At 39.7% G+C, this 8,974-nt stretch overlaps 1 long non-coding RNA gene across 1 annotated transcript; it reads left to right on the top strand.

Annotated features, from left to right (window-relative positions):
* The first annotated feature begins 6,680 nt into the window (after nucleotides 1-6,680).
* LOC129741192 (uncharacterized) lies at nucleotides 6,681-7,760 on the top strand. Its single transcript, XR_008736434.1, has 4 exons — nucleotides 6,681-6,852; nucleotides 7,007-7,152; nucleotides 7,229-7,359; nucleotides 7,435-7,760. It is a non-coding gene; the product is annotated as an uncharacterized LOC129741192 (long non-coding RNA).
* Nucleotides 7,761-8,974: the final 1,214 nt, after the last annotated feature.

Below are 8,974 nucleotides of genomic sequence, written 5' to 3'. Positions count from 1 at the left end.
ACAAAAATGACAAAAATGACAAAAATGACAAAAATGACAAAAATGACAAAAATGACAAAAATGACAAAAATGACAAAAATGACAAAAATGACAAAAATGACAAAAATGACATAAATGACAAAAATGACAAAAATGACAAAAATGACAAAAATGACAAAAATGACAAAAATGACAAAAATGACAAAAATGACAAAAATGACAAAAATGACAAAAATGACAAAAATGACAAAAATGACAGAAATGACAAAAATGACAAAAATGACAAAAATGACAAAAATGACAAAAATGACAAAAATGACAAAAATGACAAAAATGACAAAAATGACAAAAATGACAAAAATGACAAAAATGACAAAAATGACAAAAATGACAAAAATGACAAAAATGACAAAAATGACAAAAATGACAAAAATGACAAAAATGACAAAAATGACAAATATGACAAAAATGACAAAAATGACAAAAATGACAAAAATGACAAAAATGACAAAAATGACAAAAATGACAAAAATGACAAAAATGACAAAAATGACAAAAATGACAAAAATGACAAAAATGACAAAAATGACAAAAATGACAAAAATGACAAAAATGACAAAAATGACAAAAATGACAAAAATGACAAAAATGACAAAAATGACAAAAATGACAAAAATGACAAAAATGACAAAAATGACAAAAATGACAAAAATGACAAAAATGACAAAAATGACAAAAATGACAAAAATGACAAAAATGACAAAAATGACAAAAATGACAAAAATGACAAAAATGGCAAAAATGACAAAAATGACAAAAATGACAAAAATGACAAAAATGACAAAAATGACAAAAATGACAAAAATGACAAAAATGACAAAAATGACAAAAATGACAAAAATGACAAAAATGACAAAAATGACAAAAATGACAAAAATGACAAAAATGACAAAAATGACAAAAATGACAAAAATGACAAAAATGACAAAAATGACAAAAATGACAAAAATGACAAAAATGACAAAAATGACAAAAATGACAAAAATGACAAAAATGACAAAAATGACAAAAATGACAAAAAATGACAAAAATGACAAAAATGACAAAAATGACAAAAATGACAAAAATGACAAAAATGACAAAAATGACAAAAATGACAAAAATGACAAAAATGACAAAAATGACAAAAATGACAAAAATGACAAAAATGACAAAAATGACAAAAATGACAAAAATGACAAAAATGACAAAAATGACAAAAATGACAAAAATGACAAAAATGGCAAAAATGGCAAAAATGACAAAAATGACAAAAATGACAAAAATGACAAAAATGACAAAAATGACAAAAATGACAAAAATGACAAAAATGACAAAAATGACAAAAATGACAAAAATGACAAAAATGACAAAAATGACAAAAATGACAAAAATGACAAAAATGACAAAAATGACAAAAATGACAAAAATGACAAAAATGACAAAAAATGACAAAAATGACAAAAATGACAAAAATGACAAAAATGACAAGAACAGTTTTTGCACCTTTGGTAGTGGAAACAAGTACGTTCTAACGGTCTACTTTCGAATCTTTTATTTCGGGCGAAGTTCACTTCCGCGAATAGTGGTTTGGTTGCGAGCTCAATCGGCGGAGCAAAGAGTTTTGTGAAGAAGTGGAGAAATTCCTCAAAGTGCTTGATAAAGACGATATATAAACAATTTAGTTGGTCTCGGCTAGTGGCATCATTTGTCCATTGTTTTGACATAGCGACAGAACCAAGCCAACTAGAAAGCAGCTTCATGCAATATTGCTTGCAAGTAGAGCTTGCACGGCTAAAGCGCTAGCCATCTAGTTGCGAGCGAAAAGCTTCACCAGCAGCAGCATCTCCTTGTCACCTGTGAGACATCTGCTGTAAAACGTCTGAAGCTCTAACTACACACCGCACATGTAAGAAACCATACGCCTCCATCGAAAAACCTGTTGAGGAAACGTAGTTAAACGCGTCGATCGCAGTGCGCGCTAGCTGGTCGTTCCAGCACCGAGCTTGTTTGTACCTTTTGGACGTCTTGGACAAGTCTCGTAGAAAAAAGGGTAAAACGTCCCTACTTTAGGTTGTACCTTTAACGCTTGGCCAAAGTAGTATCAAAGGGAAAAGCGTAGACGTTACCCGCTGCGGCGGAAACGCATTACCGGTCACTTGTACCTTTAACCCTTGGGTGAACCGAAGCAATTTGAGGTAAAAGGGTAGTCGTTTTTCACTACGGTGAAAACGCATTAGTCTGATTCGTTATTTATTCCTGAGGAAAGTTCTCATCTGAGGAAACCTGGAAAGCTACACCTAGTTGGCAGCCGCCATGGCTGCAGTAAGCCCCCCCACGGGGGCAACGACAACAGGAGATCATCCCGATAGAAATGATAGGACACTGCCTGAATATATGGATCGATTGAGAACCTTCGGAAAGCTAATTATTTTGTCGTTAGTCCCAGCTGATGAGCAGCACCCATTACCCAAAAATCCGTTCATCATCAGCAAATCTCTTGACCAATCCATCGGAAAAATTGAAGCTGCGTACACGGAAAACAACGGAACGAAGTACGTTATTAAGACTCGTAGCTCAAAGCTAGCTGCAAAGCTCACGCAAATGACAGAACTGATTGATGGCACGAAAATTCAAATAATTCCCCACCCCGTCCTAAATGTAAGTCGTTGTGTGATTAGCTGCAAAGAAGCCAGCGAACTTACGGAGGATGAATTACAAACAGAACTCTCTTCTCAAGGAGTGATTAAAGTCCGCAGAATAACTCGTACGGAAAACAAAAATAAAATCAATACACCGACAGTTGTCCTGACAATTTCTGGAACAGTTATTCCCAAGGAAATCAGAGTGGGAATTATAAATTGCAGAACTCGCCTGTTCTACCCATCTCCATTAGTCTGTTACAAATGTTGTACTTATGGACATACAAAAGATAAATGTAACAACGATGAAGTATGTAAACACTGTTCGAATATCCACGAAACTGCTGAAGACAATCAATGCCAAGAAAACGCCTTCTGCAAAAACTGCAGAGGGAGTCACTCCCCGATCTCCAGAAATTGTCCATTGTATCGGAAAGAAGAAGAGATTGTAAACATCAAAATCGACAGCGGAATAACATTTGGAGAAGCTAGAAAAGTCTACGCTCAGAAACACGCTGAAAACTCTTACGCCAACGTCTGTGGAGCACAACAGCGTCTCGATCAAACCCGCAGAGATCAAGCAAAAGACCTGCAAATAGCCAAATTGATCCAAGAGAACGCAGAGCTCAAACAAAAAGTGCCACAAATAAACGAATCGGAAGAAATTGGAAAACTTCGAAGGGAAATTGGAAACCTCAGGAAAGTCGCAAAGGAATTTTACTTACTAAAAGCGAAATTGAAATCTGCAGAGGAGCAGTTGGAAATTTCCGATAGCACATCTGGACATGAAATGGAATTGGATGATGAACAATTATCCCTTTCTTCCGCAAAATCGACAACTTTTGAAGAAACGCCAAAATTCAAAAAACAGAAGCTGAGCTCTAAAAACTCACTGCCACTAAGTTCACCCACGAAATCAGAAGAAATCGCTGAGAGTCAATACCAGCCCGTAGTCAAGAGAAGAGGTCGCCCGCGGAAGAATAAAAATGGCCAGCAAAACAAACAGTAACTGCATTATGAATGACACTGCACTCGAACATGGACACGACTACGGACTACAGATTATCGAAACTGAAACGGACGGCATTGAACCACGCAACTCAACAGGAAACTCTAACGGAACGACTGGGAACACACGACAACGGCAAAACATCCACCACTCGTTGGGGACCGGTGAAGAAGGAGTAGCACCCCCTCTTCTAAATACAGGAGAAGACGATCGAGGAAGCGGGAGCGGGAGCGGGGAAGCTATCCCTCAACCTGTGTTCTGTCAGCCTACTCATCGCTCTGCCAGCTCAGGAATACCTACGAGACTAAACATACCACCAACTGTAATTTCCTGGAACATTCAAGGACTTAGGCCCAAGAAGGCTGAACTGGATATTCTCATCCAAGAATTTCAGCCACGAGTATTATGCCTGCAGGAAACAATGTGCCAACCCCAACATCGCCCACGGATTTCGGGGTACAATGTATATCACCGCCCCCGCTCGACAGGAAGCCGAGCATCAGGCGGAGTTGCAATTGCAGTAAAGGAGAATATCGACAGCACAGAAATAGAGCTCGAAACTACTTTCGAAGCGGTAGCCATCCAAATTGGAGTTCCATTCAACGTGAACGTTTTAAACATTTATTTACCACCACGAGAGCATATTGAAAAGTCGCAATTAACAGCCCTCATTAATCAAATCCCAAAGCCGACTCTATTAATCGGAGATTTGAACGCCCACCACCCGTTGTGGGGTTCGGACCATGTCAGTGTACGTGGAAGCACCATAGCCGAACTAATAGAGGAAAACAACTTGATCATGCTTAATAACGGAGAGCCGACATATGTCGACCAACGACACGGAACCTTCTCCTGCCTAGATGTAGCCGTCTGTTCAAACGAGCTAGCAGGATTACTTGAGTGGGACGTGGTACCTGATGCCTTCAGTAGCGACCATCTACCGATAAGAGTTATTTTTCCTGGGAATATTACTCCTCAAACTCGCCGAAAGAGCTGGAAAATTGAGGAAGCCAACTGGGAACAGTACCAAGGTGCTCTTAGGTTCACTCGAGATGACAACGTAGAAGCACAAGTCGAAAAAATTACACAAACTATACTCAATGCAGCCGAATTGTCCATCCCTCAATCTAAAGGCTTCTCAGGAAAAAAGTGCGTCCCATGGTGGAATCCAACAATTGCAGAACTCGTGAAAAAAAGGAGGAGTGCACTGAGACGGCTTAAAGCCAACAGAGTACACCAAGAACAACAAGAAGAAAACTTTCGGAGCGCAAACGTTGCTGCAAAAGAAGCTATCATTGAAGCAAAGAGAAAAAGCTGGCAAGAACTCGCGGAAAATTTCTCCTCACAGACCCCGCTGAAGGAAATGTGGAGTAATTACCGGAAAATTCAAGGCAAGAATCAGAACAGCCAAATAAGTTCGATATGCTACGATGGCAAAACAGCGACAGACTCTGATGCAATTTGTGAGCTCCTCGGAATCGCTTTTCAAAATGTGTCCAGCGAGAGTGCATACAGTCAACATTTTGTTACGCACAAACGGCGGGTTGAATCAAATCCGTTGTTCATACCTGCTGATACAGGCCATCACAACAGGAGCTTCAGCATGTACGAACTCGAAGAAGCGTTGGAAGGACTTAAAGGCTCCTCACCTGGACTGGACAATATCCATTACGGGATGATAACCCATCTCCCCTTAGATGGTAAACAATTGCTTCTGGATACATACAATCGGCTGTGGGAAGAATCTGTGTACCCGACGGAATGGACGAAATCCCTTGTCGTGCCAATATTTAAAGGCAAAGGGCAGCGCTCAGACCCTCTGAACTATCGCCCAATTTATCTCAACAGCTGTTTGGGAAAGGTCTTTGAACGCATGATCAACAATCGACTGATGCACCTGCTGGAAACCAGAGGATTGCTCTATAAACATCAATATGCGTTTCGAAAGGGAAGAAGCACCACAGATCACCTCTGCACGTTGGAAGAGATAATCCGTGAAGTGTTTAGAAAAAACCTTGTAGCACAGGTAGCCTTCCTGGACATAAGCAAGGCATACGACACAACGTGGCGCCGGCTTTGTTTGGAACAGTTGGCGAACAACAACATCGGTGGAAAAATGCTAAGTTTTCTACAAGAAACACTACGCAAAAGAGTTTTCCAAGTAACAACGAACGGAACAATGTCAAGCAGCAAAACGATGGAGACCGGCCTGTGCCAAGGTTCGGTTCTTAGTGTGACCATGTTTTTACTGGCAATAAATACCCTCAACAACTACCTGCCAGCAAATATACAATGCTTGATATACGCTGATGATGTCATCTTAATCGCAACCGGTCCTGACGCCGAGAGCACAGAAAATAAGCTGCAAATTGCCCTTAACCAGCTTGAATCATGGGAATCGAAATCAGGATTCAAAATATCAGCAAGAAAGAGCGTCACTGTCGTATATCGTACACCTCGAAAGAAGAAACCACCGAGCCGAAGCAACTTAAAGCTGAATGGAGCCATAGTGCCTCGTAAGACCAGCCATAAATGCCTTGGAGTAATACTCGACCAACACCTGAAGTTCCGAGCTCACGCCGAAGAGGTGAAAGCAGCATGCCAACAAAAAATAATCTTCATTCGGAGTATAGCTTCTAGAACTTGGGGAGGAGATCGGAACACCTTGCTAAAGTTGTACCGTTCAACAATATTGGAAAAACTTCTTTACGCAGCTCCTATCTTGTCCGCAATGGACGGAAAAGCTCTTCAATCCCTGGAAAAAGTACATAACGCAGGTCTCCGGGCGATAGTAGGTGCATTCATCACAAGCCCGATTGTGAGTCTCCAGGTCGAAACTGGAATCCCCAGTTTGAAAACATTAATCGATCACACGCTCGATTTTAATTAACCATTTTTGTTTAAAATGTAACCATTTTTTGGTTCTCGATGGAGAACTATCAATTTGGTTACTTTTTAACGATATTTTTCGCATAAATTTTAACCATGGTAGAAGTTCTTCAGCATTCAACCAAATTTGGTTAAAAATTTATCCATAAAATAAACGAACACCGCCATTTTGGAAGTTTGACCGGTCGCGATTTCCTATTTCAGTAAACGAAAAATCAAATTTAAAGCATTTTCACACATTGAAAACCTTTAAGACACGATGGCCTAATCCTGAAATTTGCACTCTTTTTGAAGGTAGGTGTTTTTTTCTCTGAACTCAGTAGAAATTGCTGTTTAATTCCTTTTTTTTGGTGTTGAAAATTTTGTTTACGTTTAGCAGAAATATATTGGAAACTTTCATTTGAATAGTTTAAAAGTCTCACTGCTACTTTCAATCCTTTATGTATAGGCTTTAATAACGGAGCCTGGGGTTGGCCTGGAGCGACCGTAAGAATGAGATCGGGAAAAATCGTCAGATGCAGAAAGCAACCGGAGGTGGCTGGCAACGAAGAGGATTCGAATTCGGGTTTTGATCCGAGTTCGCCCGGCGGTTCGGTAAGTTGAAATAAATCAAATAAGTACAAAAAGATCATATAAAGAGATCAATTTATTTATTCCAACTCCCCCACAGGGTTTGCCTGCAATCTTGGCCTGGTCACGTTTGGTTGGGTTTGTAAAACATCGAAATGTGCAATAAAATTAAAATGTCCGCCGACGATTCGATGGTGCTAGATGTGCCCCGCAACGAAAATCATCAGACAGGTAAATATTTGCTTTTCAAAACCTTTTTTGATCATTTTTTATAAAAAACTAAAATTTTCCATTCTTTGTTTACAGTTGCAAGCGTATTTCTTGCGAACAAGCTGATGACCAATCAACACATTTGCCAGTTCGGTCACTTTGATCTTCCCAAGGCCCGAGAGTTTTCGTGCAGCATCCCGTACAAATGCCAGCAAGCGGCGGAAGCTACTCTGATCCACGGAAATGTTTTTCTTCTGAACTGACGATGTGATTGAGGGTGGAGGTATCAATGGTAACAGCTTCGATGGTTATTGAATCCTACATCTAAAGAAAATGAATTTCGAAGAGGTTCACAAATTTTCGGTGGTTGCCCCACACAATAAGTCATCTCTTCAATTTGTTCCTTTGAAGATGATGGCACCGATCGGTATCGAGTTCTGGATGTGCGTGATAAATACGCGCGTTCGATAACCGCATCAGAAAAAAACAGCAATGTCCGTTGTGGCCAGTGTATTTTCGCATGAATAAGCAGCTTTTAAAAAAAAGTACACAAATATAAAATAAAAACGTCTTTAAAATCCGAAATGTATTTTCATTTATGTAAAACTTTCTAATTCCAGCATTTTTAATAATAAATTCGCCCGCTTTCTTTCCATTTTATGATATGGTTAAAAATTAACCGTTTTTCAGCTTCTCCGTAATAATTTCTTGCGGTTAAAAAGTAACCATAATTCCACTTCTCAAGAGAAGTCAAAAAATGACTTCTATGGAAGAAACCAAAAAATCACTTAACGCGGAAAGGTGTGAAAATGGTTACTTTTTAACGATAACTGGTTAATTAATTTCGAGCGTGCAGCGAACTATGCTTTATACGGTTCGTCGCTCAGCCGTTGGCCATGCAGAGCAAAATTTTGGAACTGAAGTCACCGCAGTGGTCGAGAATAATGTCAGCAGTAGCAGCAGCTCTAGTGACGAGGGTTCTAGTTCTGATGAACGGTGGGGAGAAAGGGGAGAAAGACCGAGAATTCAAGCAAACACCTTCCAAAATAGAGGACTTGATGGAATGAACGAACTAGGTGTTCACCTTCCAAGAATAGCTAGTTTTGGTATCCCAGAATGCCCACCATGGCACAGAACGAAGCCTCGAGTAGATAAAAGTCTGCACATTAAACTTGCTCAAGGAGCCCCTCCAAATGATCTAAGAAACACTTTTTGTGTGCTACGGCGTACAAAATATCGCATCCATAGGACAATTTATACCGACGGATCCAAGCAGAATTCTAAGTGTGGATATGGCGTAGTAAGCGAGGAATTCGTGCTTCAAAAACGACTGAATGACATATGCAGCATTTTCGCAGCGGAGAGCGAGGCCGTCAAGCATGCACTTTCATGGATTGTCGATCAACGAGTTGCCCGGGCCTATCTCCTTTGTACGGACTCTATGAGTGTGATAACGAGTCTGGAAAAGCACAAGGTAAATTCCAGGTGGAAAGATCAAATACAAATCCTCCTTCATAAGATAACAGAAATAGGCGCAGAGGTAGTATTTTGTTGGGTTCCAAGTCATATTGGCATTCCCGGAAATGAGAAAGCTGACCAGGAGGCAAAAAAGGCGTTGGAACTAACAGAAGACGAA

This window comes from Uranotaenia lowii, chromosome 2 (assembly GCF_029784155.1).
Source record: "Uranotaenia lowii strain MFRU-FL chromosome 2, ASM2978415v1, whole genome shotgun sequence".
NCBI lineage: Eukaryota > Metazoa > Arthropoda > Insecta > Diptera > Culicidae > Uranotaenia > Uranotaenia lowii.
The sequence above is the reverse complement of the archived record's forward strand: the minus strand, read 5'-3'. Positions and strand labels throughout refer to the sequence as shown.